Raw genomic sequence first — 14,833 nt, 5'->3', positions numbered from 1 at the left:
CAACTCTGCCATCATCTTATTATTCAAATTAGAACCATTATCAGTAATGATTCTCTCGGGAACCCCATATCTGCAAATGATGTCTCTCTTGAGAAACCTGGCTACTACCTGCTTTGTCACATTCGTATAAGAGGCTGCTTCAACCCACTTGGTGAAGTAGTCAATAGCCACCAATATGAATCTGTGCCCATTCGAAGCTGTAGGCTCAATCTTTCCTATCATATCAATGCCCCACATAGCAAACGGCCATGGAGACGACATTAAGCTCAACGGATTTGGAGGCACGTGCACCTTATCAGCATAAATCTGGCATTTATGACACTTCCGCACGAAATTAAAACATTGGGCCTCCATTGTCATCCAATAATAACCTGCTCTCAGCAGCTTCTTTACCATCGCATTCCCACTGGCATGGGTACCGAACGATCCCTCGTGAACCTCTTTCATCAACTGGCTTGCTTCTGCATCATCAACACATCTGAGCAAGACCCAATCAAAATTCCCCTTGTACAAAACCCCATCCTTATTCAGGTAGAATACCATGGCTAACCTCCGCAGAGTCTTTCTATCTTTCTTCGATGCTCCCTCAGGATACTCTTGAGTCTCAAGATAGCGCTTGATATCATAATACCACGGCTTCTCATCATCAGGCGCTGTATCAACAGCAAACACATAAGCCGGTCTATCCAGACGACCTATCTCAACACTGGGAAACTGATTCCACCATTGTACCTTAATCAAGGCAGCCAGAGTAGCCAGAGCATCTGCCAAAGGATTCTCCTCTCTGGGCACATGATGCAACTTCACCTTGGTGAAAAACGTCAACAATCTCCTCGTATAATCTCGATACGGAACCAAATGAGACTGATGCGTATACCATTTCCCGTTAACATGATTTATCACCAGAGCTGAATCTCCATATATGACAAGGTTCTTGATTCTCAAATCAATCGCCTCTTCAATACCCAGTATACAAGCTTCATATTCAGCCACGTTGTTGGTGCACTCAAATGTTAGCCGGGCAGCAAAAGGAATATGAGATCCTTTCGGCGTAACCAAAACAGCACCAACACCGCTTCCATTCACGTTAACGGCCCCATCAAACATCAGAATCCATTCGGATTCAGGGTCAGGCCCCTCCTCCGGGATTGGTTCCTCGCAATCTTTCGATTTGAGAAACATGATGTCCTCATCAGGGAATTCAAACTTCATCGGTTGATAATCATCAATAGGTTGCTGGGCGAGGTAATCAGACAATACACTCCCCTTGATCGCTTTCTGAGAGGTATACTGTATATCATATTCAGTCAAAATCATTTGCCACCTCGCAACCCGTCCGGTCAATGCTGGCTTTTCAAAAATGTACTTGATCGGATCCATCTTGGAAATCAATAAAGTGGTATGAACCAGCATATACTGCCTTAGTCGGCGAGCAGCCCAGACCAAAGCACATCAAGTTTTCTCGAGCAGTGAATATCTTGTTTCACAGTCGGTAAACTTTTTGCTAAGGTAGTATATGGCATGCTCTTTTCGACCAGACTCGTCATGCTGCCCCAATACACACCCCATAGACCCCTCGAGAACCGTCAGGTACAGAATTAACGGTCTTCCCTCCACATGAGGCATCAGAATTGGAGGCTCCTGCAAGTACTCTTTTATTTTTTCAAATGCCGCTTGGCAATCATCATTCCACCTGACCGTTTGATCTTTTCTTAACAACTTGAATATTGGTTCGCACGTGGCTGTTAGATGAGATATGAACCGTGAAATGTAGTTCAATCTACCTAAGAAACCACGAACCTCCTTCTCTGTTCTCGGTTCAGGCATTTCTCTTATCGCTTTTACTTTTGCAGGATCAACCTCGATTCCTTTTTCACTCACAATGAACCCCAGCAATTTACCGGACCGCACTCCGAACGTGCACTTGTTCGGATTCAACCTCAGTCTGAATCGTCTCAACCGGTCGAACAACTTGGCCATATCTACCAAATGCCCCTCTTCTGTCTGGGACTTTGCTATCATGTCATCAACATAGCATTCAATTTCATGATGAATCATATCATGAAACAAAGTCACCATGGCCCTCTGATAAGTAGCACCGGCGTTCTTGAGACTGAATGGCATCACCTTGTAACAAAATGTGCCCCACGGTGTAATGAACGTTGTTTTCTCCATATCATCTGGCGACATTTTGATTTGATTATAGCCAGAAAAGCCATCCATGAAGGAAAACACCGAGAATTGAGCAGTATTATCTACCAACACGTCAATGTGAGGTAATGGAAAATCATCTTTCGGACTAGCTCTGTTCAAATCTCGGTAGTCCACACACATTCTCACCTTCCCATCCTTCTTCGGGACTGGCACAATGTTTGCAACCCATGGCGGATAGTTAGTGACAGCAAGGAAACCAGCGTCCCACTGCTTCTGCACTTCTTCCTTAATTTTCATCGCCATATCAGGTCGAGTTCTGCGCAACTTCTGCTTCACTGGAGGACAGTCTGCTCTCAATGGTAGCTTATGCACAACGATATCGGTATCCAACCCTGGCATATCTTGATAAGACCAGGCAAAGATGTCGACATACTCTTTCAACAATGCCACCATTCTGCTCTTGACACTTTCCTCCAAAGCAGCCCCGATTTTCACTTCTTTCTTGACCTCGTCGGTACCCAGATTCACAACCTCAATCTGCTCTTCATGCGGCTGAATCACCTTCTCCTCTTGTTTTAACAATCTGGCTAATTCCCCTGGCAGTTCACAATCTTCTTCGTCTTCTTCTTCAGCAAGATAGATTGGATTGTCGAAGTCATACAAGGGTGTAACAGGATTGTTATCAATGAGATCCGGAGAAGAATCGCATCTGCATGAATGTTGATTCATGCATTGCTTTAGAACCGGTGTGAGAAAAAAGAAAAATGAAAACATTGCCATTTTTATTTGTTTTTATTTTTAAACTGCAAAAATAAATGAAAAACAGGGAACACCGCTTTTAACTGAAAAACATCCTTTTATTAATGATGCGAATTTGCAAATATGAACATGAGGTGGCCCTTACAATGGACCATTACGTGTCGGGCAACACGTATGGCTTTCATGCATATAAAATGAAACAAGAAAAATATTACTCTTCAAGGAGAGTGACCCGGATGATCTCTTCGGCCTTCCAGTTCTGGATTTCCATCCCTGGTGTGCACGGCTTTATCCATTGGTCCATGTCGCAGTCACTATCAGTATCTTCACCCATCATGCAAATGTGATCCGGATCTAGCATTCCGGCGCTTGTGAAGGTTACTGACGTACGACGTCCTCTGCCTTGCCCTGAGCCGCGGCCCGGTTGATATCTGACCCCAAATCGGTCTTTCTTTGCAGGGACCTCCATCATTCTGCCCCAACCAGGAGCCTCTCCACTTTTGACCACCTCAGCAGCCTGCTTATATGAAGCGATGGACGGTTTCTCCTCCTCTTGCTTAGCAAACAGGGCATTCTCCACCTTAACGGTTTCGAATGCCTGGCTAGGTGTCTCCCATATTTCTCCATCCATCTCCACATATTTGAAAGAAGACAGGTGGCTGACAAAAATGTCCTCCTCTCCACAAACAGTGACGACTTGACCTTCCCAAATGTACTTTAATTTCTGGTTCAAAGTCGATGTAACTGCTCCCGCAGCATGAATCCATGGGCGACCCAACAGGCAACTGTATGCCGGCTGAATATCCATGACATAGAAAGTCGACTTAAACACCTCTGGGCCAATCTTCACTGGCAGCTCAACCTCCCCGAACACGGCCCGTTTTGACCCATCAAAAGCCCGCACAATCAAATCAGTCGGGGTCAAAATCAGCCCATCACAATTCAGCTTTGCCAGAGCTTTCTTTGGCAACACATTTAATGAGGAGCCGGTATCAACCAGCACATGCAAAAGCACGGCTCCTTTACATTCCATAGCTATGTGTAATGCCCTATTATGATTTCTGCCGTCCACTGTCAGGTCCATATCCGTAAAGCCCAACCCATGGCTAGCATGCACATTGGATACGACCGTCTCCAGCTGATTAATAGTGATCTCCTGAGGAACATACGCCTTCTTCAAAATTTTCAATAAGGCCTCCCTATGCCCCTCTGAGCTCAGCAGCAATGAAAGAATTGAGATCTTGGAAGGAGTCTGCTGCAAATGATCAACCAGTTTATACTCCGACTTCTTAATGATCCTCAAGAACTCTTCGGCATCATCATCAAATTTATTTTCCGACCCCGCAGGCGCCGGTGTCACCACAGGAGTATCACCATTATCCACCACAGCCTTTCCCTTTGCCCTGGCTAAAGCCTCGGCCTTTTCTTTTTCTTCCTCCCCTCTCCTCAACGCATCAGGAGCAAATAGCCTACCGCTGCGAGTGAAACCGCTGGGACCGGCATTATCCACCTTTAACACGGTGGTTTCACTTGCAGATTGCTCTTCAACCTTCTCGCCGTTGCAATACACCTCCCCACCATAATGCCATGGCACGGCATCATCTTTGTCGTAGGGAATTGGCCCAGGTACCGTGATGGTAACTGGAGCCTCCTCACTAAGGTTCGACAAATCCACCGGATCATAATAGATAGTTATGGTGGAAACCTCCTCTTTCTCTTCATCAACCCTCTCAATTACAATGCTCCCCTCGTCCATCAGACCCTGGACACACCTCCGCAGAAGCTCGCAACCGTTGACAGAATTAGTGCACTCAGCACACACGTGACCGCAGCCCGGATAAACCCCATTTTTCAACAACTGCCTCTTGACCTCAGCCAGAGGCGTCTTCAGCTGATCAACATCAGACAACCCAACTCAATTCTCCGTAGAAATGGCATTCACCCCCCTTTGACCATGCGCAGGCATGGGATTTGCATTGACGTTGGGAGATGGTGCAAAATTAATTGCCTTTGAATCCACTAAATCCTGAACTGTGTGCTTAAAAGCTTTACAGTTCTCAATATTATGCCCAGGCGCACCTGAGTGGAACTCACATTTGGCATTCTCGTCATAGCTGGCTGGCCTTTGATCAGGTCTCAAAGGTGCCAGAGTCCGTGTCTGCACAAGCCCCAAATCTGTCAACTTCTTGAACAGAAAAGAATAGGTCACCGGAGGCCTATCAAATTGTCGATCATTCATCCTGCCCCTGACTTGGTATCCAGCCCTCTGCGGCCTTTGTTGAAAAGGTTGTCTCTGTTGCTGCTGTTGCTGCTGTTGCGGTTGTGCTGACTGAGGCTCAGCAGGAATAGTTACCGCAGCAGTGTGCTGGAAGTAACGGTCCCTACTGGGTCCACGCTGTGAATACACTGCGCTTGTGTCACCTTCCTTCTTCCTCTGCCCACCATTATTACCGAACGGTTTCTTCGATCCCGAAGAAGAAGAAGATGCATTACCCTGAATCTTACCCAGCTTCAACCAACTTTCTATCCTTTCCCCTGCCACCACAATGTCAGAGAAATTGGTGACAGGACAACCCACCATCCTTTCCGCAAACGGCCCCTGCAGGGTCCCCATAAACAGATCTGACATTTCGCGATCAACAAGCGGAGGTTGAACTCTCGCAGCCAGTTCTCTCCACCGCTGGGCATACTCCTTGAATCCCTCATTATGTTTCTGAGACATACCCTGCAGCTGGGTACGACTCGGAGCCATGTCAGCGTTGAACTGGTACTGCTTGAAGAAAGCATCTCCAAGATCCTGCCAATTCTTTATATCGGACGATTTCAACTTAGTATACCACTCCAAGGAGCCTCCGGACAGGCTGTCCTGGAAGAAGTACATCCACAGTTTCTGGTCCATCGTGTATGCAGATATCTTGCGGACGAAGGCCTGAAGATGAGTTTCCGGGCAAGAACTCCCGTTATACCGGTCAAAAGTAGGCGCTTTGAACTTCTGTGGGATCACAATCCCCTCTACCAGCCCCATGTTTGACATGTTCACCACCCCGGGAGTGCCATAACTCTCCAAGACCTTGATTTTCTCAGCCAGCAGCTGAATCTCCTTGTTCTGAGGTGGAGCATTATAAGGCACGAAAGGTTCATTCTGCATCGAGAATTGATCAGCCTCTCTATCTTCCTCCTGGTCTTCATCGAATCCATAGAATGGAGGCACAAAATTATCCTTCATATTTTGACCCGGTTGCGGCTGACCACCAACACCACCAGCATTATTCACAAGACCCACAGTCGTCCTCTTTCCGCCATCTCGAGACCCCTGCCCCTGGTTGGAGACTCCATCCAGGTTAACCCCACTGTTTGCTGCAGAAACCCGCTCGAGTTTCTCAACTTTATCCGCCAGAGCCTTCTGACCAATTGCAAAGCCTTGCATTATATTGATCAGCTCGTTCATCTTGTCTTTTAGCTCGAGCATATCTGCACTGGGAAGCTCCATGAGTCTGGGTGTATTTCTTCTGGTATAATATCTGTGAGGGCGTGTTGAGTGCAAAGGTACCGTTCTTCGAGCACGAGCAATGATTCCTGTAACAAACAAGCACGTTAGTAACAAACACCTGCAAAATAAAGCACAGTTATTATGATCAATGCATGGATGCAGTGTCTATCCATATGAAGGACACTTCGTCTCTTGATCCTGGCATCACTGAGACAAATAATAATCCGGCATCAATATTCTGATATTTAGCATCTGATTTCATCGTGCAGATCGGAGATATGTGATTTAGCATGATACCCCCAACCATGTGTGTGCTTGTGTGAGTGCATACGGTAAAGCAAATAAAGCTTGAAGATCAATCACTGAATGAAAATAACCATCACATAACAAAACGCACAATAAGTGCCATAGTCATACATCCAGTCAGATAAAATTCAAATACAATCCTCCAGAATCGGGAAAGAAATACAAGCAAGTAGATTCCGTCAACAAGCCTGACGGTAATCCAAAACAAATGAAAGATCTAGCTAGATGAGGGTCCCACAGATGGCCCTATCTCATCTTCCATCTTCGCGAACTCCACGGCGAACCTGAGCTCTGTATTCTCTTGCTGCAATCTCCCCACCTCTTTCTGGTGAATCTTCATCTGTCTGAAGTAATGATCTCTTTCTGCCATGTAGTGATCTCTCTCGGCGATGATCCTCATACTCTCTGCCTCCTTAACCCTCAGCTTAGTTTCCCATTCAGCAACGAGAACTCTGACTCTGTCGTCCCTCTGATCCCTCACCAAGATTTGCCTTCTCTTCTGATCCTCAATGATCTGTGAAGCTCTAGCCAATCTCTCTTTGGTGATGTCGTGCTCCCGGTTGGATGATGCTAATGCCTGACTGATCTTCCCATAATAGGCCGTATCCATCTCAAAGCGTTTGGCTTCCAGGGCATGTCGTTTGTCTTGATCTTCCATCTTCACTTTGATCTCTTGGTTGGATGTCTGAAACCGAGCAACACCTTTCTCCAATTCAGCTTTCTCTGTAAGTAACTGATCTCTGGCCCTCTTCATCTCGAGGAATTCTTCCATGCTGACAGAAGCACTTGGACCCTCAATCATAGGACACACAGGATCACCTCCAGGAAATGGTAGAAATGTAACCTCAATCCTCTTCCGCAACCAATCATCAAATAGTGGAAAATACCGGCAGTTGACTTTGCCAAACGGAACCTTACCCTTCATCTGAATGTTGCGCCATGCCCCAGACACTTGCATCAGCTTGGCCTGATTACCCTCCCTAGGAAAATAAAAGGACTCCTGAGTCTCACACTCAAGAGGAGGAACCTCCATAGCGAACCCCATCTGTCTCCTAAGAAGCGTCGGGTTGTAATTAATGCAACCCTGAACTCCTATAAGAGGCACATTGGGAAAAGCCCCACAGCTATAGATAAAATCCCGTCCAGCCAAACCATTATGAGTCCATGCTATATCATCAGCCCGCAAACCCATCAACCTGAAGGACCACTTGACAGAAGGATCAAGATGAGCAAAAGCACCTCGGGAAGGCAAATACCCCATAAACCACCTGAAGAGCAACTGGGCGCAGCACCTGATCAAACCCCCACGCAGCTTCTCGTTCCGATTATGGACCGAGTAGTAGACATCTCCGATCAGAGTAGGAATAGGGTTTCTCTGCATGAACAACCTGATAGCATTATGGTCTACAAAATTCTTCTGATTAGGAAACAAAACAATCCCATAAATGCTAACAGCAATCAATGCGCAAACCGTCTTCCAATCACCCACAGCAGCATGTTCCTTGGCCTTAGATTCCAAGAAACCCAAGTGAAAACCCGGTAATTTTCCTTTCTCTCTTAAACCCCCCTTTGTCACTTCCGGACTCAAATAAAGAGCACGGGAAATCCCAAGGATGTCAGGCTCTCCTCTAATAGCACAGAAAGGAATCTGATCTCGAATCGGGGTACCCAGGATACTAGCATAGTCCTCCATCAAAGGTCCCAACAGATAATCCGGAAACACGAAGCATCTCAGCCCCGGGTCATAGAACTGGAGAAGAGTATGAATGGCGCTTCTGTCATTGTCACTGAGTCGGAAAACCATCTTCAGGATACTACCGTATGCCTCTCTGAACATCCCCATATGGTCGGGTGTGATCAATGCTATCATATCCTTCAGCACACCAATCTCAGGATCGAAGAAACTATAGGCAATGTTGTGCTTCAAACCGGTCCTCATGTCTGAGCAGAAAGTCTCTCCACCAGGATCTCGATCAGAAGTGTCCCTGCATATGGGTAAACATGTGTTAGATGTAATTAATGCATTATGTAATGATGCTGATGAATGAATGCAATGCGTTGCCATCCTCCAAGTCATCTGATCATCTGTTGCTCTGAATCACAGCTCGGATCTCTGAACTGATCATAACCATCTGAGAGAACATGTAACCCAAATCTGACCCACGGGTTCCGAAATAAACGGAAGACAGACACATCATCATCATCACCAGTCACTGAGCAGACACCCACAATCATCTGAATCAGCCCGGGGAATCCTGAAATAAACGGATCCCCACTGATAAATCACTCGGCCCGGGGAATCCTGAAATAAACGGATCCCCACTGATAAATACCACGGACAGCACTCCGGTGTCTCGGCAACAAATGACCATAAATCCGACTTATAAATAGGACTCTGATCCACAGAACAAAAAGTCACCATCTGAGTCACCATCTGAACGTGCATCTGAAAGAACCACCCTCCCCTCACAGGTAAATTCTAATCAGGTCATCCTAAGGCGGATAATAGTCTCGACAATCGGGCAGAGATACTCAATGGGTTTGCCCTTTCGGATGTGCCATTGCAGCTCTCCTGAGATCGTCTAAACCAAAGATCCGGGAAATGATCGGTCACCAGAGTCAACAGTTCAGATGAAGTAACTCAACCAAAGCGGAATATCCACAGAGGCAAGCACTATCAAATGAACCTCGTCCGGCTTGTGGTATGTCACGTTACAACAATATACTGATTCAGCAAATGAGGAACGTGAGACCACACTAATCCTAGGTGTATACTTGGGCCTGGGTTTTAGCCCCACTCAGAACACCCACCCCAAACAGAGGAACCACCTGCACAGAGGACGGCAATATGATAGTATGATGCATGCAAATATTTATGCAAATATATACACTGGTAAGAATAATAAGTGCAATAAATGAAGCAAAACAAGCAACCTAAACTACCCTAAAACGCTAGGAAGGACTCGCTCAGGGACGATGGACCAGCACAGGTCAACATCTATGTCCCCAGCAGAGTCGCCAGCTGTCGCAAGCGCGAAAAAACAACCGGCGGGACTCAAATAAAAACACAACACAGAGCCGCCACTGCGCGTTATTTATCCCAAAATAGGGAAAGGAAACGCTCAGAGAAACCTGGAAAGGAAATGGTCTCGCGACCAAAGAGAAAGGGTAAGAGAGTCGGTTACGCAAGGGGAAGGTATTAGCACCCCTCACGTCCGTCGTACTCGACGGGATCCACGTTCTAAAATAAAGAATAGGTTGCTAAAACATCACACACACACACAGGGAACGCAGGTGGGGTTAAGAGAAGGGAGCTCGATAGGACATCGCATCCTATGCCTACATATCTCGTCTGGAACGAGAATCAGAGCCACTGTAGTTCGGCTTACGCACGCCAAACAACACAAAACGCACAAACAGATGGCAAACATGGAGCCCAACAGCCAATCATTGGACTTACGTCAGCATCCGAACCAAAACACACTCAAAAGGGCAAACGTGGAGCCCGACAGCCAATCACTGGACTTACGTCAGCATCCGAACCAAACATACAAGAAGATAACAAGCAAACACACACAAAAGAAAAAAAAGTGCCCGGAGAGGTCTCGCACGACCTCCTGCCTACATACCTCGTCTGGAACAAGGATCAGGGCGATGTAGTTCCCCCTCAAGGGAAAGAAAATCTAGCCAGAAACCGAGGGAAGACACACTACCAGGGAGCTGGACTCGAGCCTAGTGTTGTCATGTATCAATACCCTACGTTGAGGTTTCTACCTACTTGCACAACTGCAAGCTACTCCTATCCAGGAAGAAAGCAAGCATACAAGCATACAATCATCAAACATTTCAAACAACCATGTCAAACAAATATTCACAAAGCACACACTATAACCAATCAACTGGGCTCAAACAATGGGTGTGACTGCCGAAGCAAGTCATCTGTACATGGGTATGATTCGCTCTTAACCTTGCCATTACGAGGCTAAGGTGAAGCAGATGAAAAGGTGAAGTGAGGATGAGACCTCACAGCTTCTATCCCTGACCAGGGAGAGCTTCTGACAAAGGAGCGTGGGTCCAGAATGGAGGGACCCTTCTACGCTCGAAGACTCTGACACAACTGTACAAAGTACCAGATCTTGGGTTTGTGTCCCAATGCATCAACACACAGCCGTGTGAGCAGAGGGACGACTCACAGAATAGTGGGGGATAGATTGCATATCCCTTGGCTTCCACCAATTGCCTTGATTAAGGACTTTACCTGCTCAGGCACAATATTAAACAATCACAAACATCGCCTCTTAAGGAGGACTTCAGACAGTTTGCCCGGTCAAATAACAGACCGGGTCTCCAGACTACATGAAGAATAGAAGTCCTACCTCAAGTGGTTTAAAAACCAAGCAGCAGCAAGCAAGTTCTTAAAGAATTGTAAGCAACTAAATGTACCTGAAAACAATCAAGTATCATCAGTACTGAGACAGACAAACAGTAAACAGCAAATGTTAATCAGTCAGACTATACAAACAACATAAGCACATAAATGCAAGCTACAAGCTCAAGCTCAAGCTTCACAACCTACAAAACAAAGTTATGTTAGTGTACAAACATCCAACAAACTCAATTGAATTAACTTGATTCAATCTCCTTGAGCATTGTACCTTTTATCCTGAAAAATCAAGCAAATGTGAGAAACAAGACCACTAGGCCAAGCCTAGGGTCCAAAAGTGGAAAAAATGTCTAAACAGCAAGGGATCCTCAACCAAACTCAAATTAACACAAATAGAAAACCAAGGCAATTGATCCCATGTTCATATCATTCACTATATTCATTTTATGCACAAAACAAATCAAACTAGGTCAAACATAACACCAAACATCCAAACAGAAATATTGCATTCAATTCCATATCAAAACAATTCCAAAAATCCTCAAATAATTTACACCTAAACAGGACATATTCAAGGTATAGCATGTCAATTTTCAGCTCAATTGGACAAAAGGAACCATGTCAATGAAAATCAAGAAAAGCAGACACAAACATATGATCCAAATCATAGCATCAACACATGCATTCACTTCAAAAAATCATAAGTCAATTAAAACAATAAAGAAATGAATGGGACCAAAAGCATCATGTCCTATCATGTGTCTATAACCAGCATACCAAATTTCATCATCATCCAATACCATATGAGGATTTCACAAAGATAATGCCAACATGTATCACATGGACTTGCACATTTGACCAACAGAGATGAAAAATACCAATCAAATTGAAAATGCCACATAAAAATCCAGAAAAATTCACATAGCATCTTAACACGTTAATGATCACACATATAAAATTTCAAGTCATTTTAACATCTCTAGGTCATGAAAATAAATCCAGAAAGTTGACCTAGCTAGGTGTGACACAAATTGTCACACCTAGATTCAAAAATTCATAACTCAATCACCAGGTATCCAAAATTCACAAAATTTACATGTAAATCACCATTGGCATGTCTACAATCACCACAAAAATTTTCAAGAATTTATTTTAAGGTATGAGAATTTCACAATGGAAATGGCAAAATGTGTCAAAATTGCATACAAGTCAAACATCCCTAAGCAAAGTCAACAATTCCTCATGCACAATTTCTAAAAATATGTCCATAAAATTCTACATGGAATTTGGAGATTATAGAAAAAATCCTCACATTTTTTGGATTATTAAAACATTTCTTATGAATTTTTTAAGGTTTGTATGAATTTTTTAATAATTATTTGAATATATATTAATTAATTAAATTTCATTAATGGCATTCTTGTAATTAGTGGAACAGTGGCGCGGGAAACAGGTTACTTGAAAATTCAAACAGCAAAACGGATCAAATGTCAATTATTTCCAGAATTCTCATCTTCTTCATCCAGAAATGTCAAGAACACGAAGAACATCAACTTCAATGAAAATCAACATGCGGCATATGGTTGGAACCGTCTCAACACGTAGAATCCGAATATGTCCATGACTTAACCTAATTGTCTCTAAATTTTGCAAATCGAACGACTTAGGGTTTGGTGTTCTAACTTTGAATCAACCTAACTCGAGCTACAGTCCACTATTTTACAAACCAATTGCATCACGATGCTCTACGTCAAACGCTCTACAAAACACACACAAGCATTGGCCAAATCGTGAATTTCGAATTCTGACCTTAACTTGTAGGCAGTGGCGATTCGGTGGTCCTTTGCGCTTTTTGTTTCAAAACAGATGAACTAGAAGCTCCAAGAAGTCGAAGGCAATGCTCAGGATCAATTGCTATGGCTTCTAGAAGAAGAAATCCGGATTCACCATGGAAGCACCTTGTATGAACAGTTGCGATTTGGTGTGCATTTGTTGTTGAATTACCAAAACAGATGGAGTATGAGAGGAATGAAGATCAACACAAAAAGAATCTTCGAATTTGATCAAGAATTGAGAGGGATTTTGTGACTTTTGCTTTGATGTGTTCTTGAAGAATTTGGAGAATTTGGAGAATTTGGATCTTGATTTTTGGAATTGTGATCTTCTGTTATGAGTTAGTTATGCTTAAGAATATATACTCATGATTAATCCATGCTTAATTACACCAATTAATCAAATGCCAAGTGATTAGCAAAAGTGGTTATTTTCAAGCTAGGGGCAAAATTGTATTTTCACATGCCAACTCATTGCCAACTCATGGACAACTCACACACTCTCAAAATGACATGTGTGAGCTGTTGCAACTTGGCTCATGTTGATTGAATGCATATTTTGGAATTTCACTATGTGATGGCACTTTGTTCATTTTTTCAAGTTCATTTTAAAAGCCAATTTCCAAACCATGAAGCCTTGGCATGTTATGAGTATTCCAACAAGTTTCAAATGCCATTTGTGAAGTGTTGCAAAAATCCCCATCCAAAAATTCCCATTATTTCTCAAGTTGGACAATTTTGCCCCTGGTTCATTTAACTGTCCAGTTGAAATTTGACTTTTTGCATTGACCATTTTTGAGAAAATCCAATTATGCACCATGAAAGTACATGTCAAATGGAGTTTGTGCATATAAAGAACATCCAATTTGGACAATCCATGTGGAAGTTATGCCCCTCTGATTATGGGTCATTTTTGAAATTCACTGGGCCATAACCTGCCAACCATACATGGGATTTTCAAGTTCTTGGACTTTTTGGAAAGGTGAGAACAAGATCTACAACTTTCATGTTGAACAAATTTTCATTTGAAGCTTCCTTGGACATTTTATTTTGAGATAAAAAACTTTCCATTTTTGGAAACTTCTATTACAAGTCACTTTCTATTTTTGGCAGTTTTTGTTCTGACTTGATTTTCTCCATTCTTGAGCATTGACATGTCAAATAACACTTGTTTCAACATGAATGAAGTGTATCCAACTCATTTTCACCTCCAAATCCATCAGATCATGTACAGTTGACCACAGTTGACTTTTTCAGCTGATAGATGAATTTGGCCATGCATAGATCAATCTGAGCTCCAATCCTATGATGAAATGGCTCAAGGGTGAACCCTAGCCTCAATTAGCTCAATAAAATCATAGAATGATCCTCATATCCATCATAGATCCCATCTCCTGATCATGCCCTGACTGGCCCAATGCAACTGATTAGGGTTGACTAGTGGTCAAAACCCTAATCTCAAGGAATGCTGATCCAATACTTGATGAAATCAAACCATGATGATGATGATGTATCATTGTAATCAAGATGAAGACCATTATCCCTTGAGAATCACAAATCCCTAATTCACAGCCCAATCCTCAGATGGCCAATGATCAGTCAATAAAACCCTAGCTTGCACATTAACTTCCTCATCTCCTGAACAAGACTTGTAAGGATGACTTGCACAATGTATCCACATGATATGCAATATGCAATGCCTAATGACCTAAAAATTTATGTAATATGTCAATGCTAGTCCCAAGAAAGGAGGGCAAATTTTGAGGTGTTACACACACTATGTGTGAAAGAAGGGATTATGCATGAGGTGGTGCCACCCTACACTCCACAGCAGAATGGAGTCATAGAAAGGAAGAATAGAACCATCATGAATATCGTGAGAAGTATGTTGAAAGGAAAGCATCTATC

Source organism: Lathyrus oleraceus, chromosome 3 (assembly GCF_024323335.1).
Source record: "Lathyrus oleraceus cultivar Zhongwan6 chromosome 3, CAAS_Psat_ZW6_1.0, whole genome shotgun sequence".
NCBI classification, from domain to species: domain Eukaryota; kingdom Viridiplantae; phylum Streptophyta; class Magnoliopsida; order Fabales; family Fabaceae; genus Lathyrus; species Lathyrus oleraceus.
The sequence above is the reverse complement of the archived record's forward strand: the minus strand, read 5'-3'. Positions refer to the sequence as shown.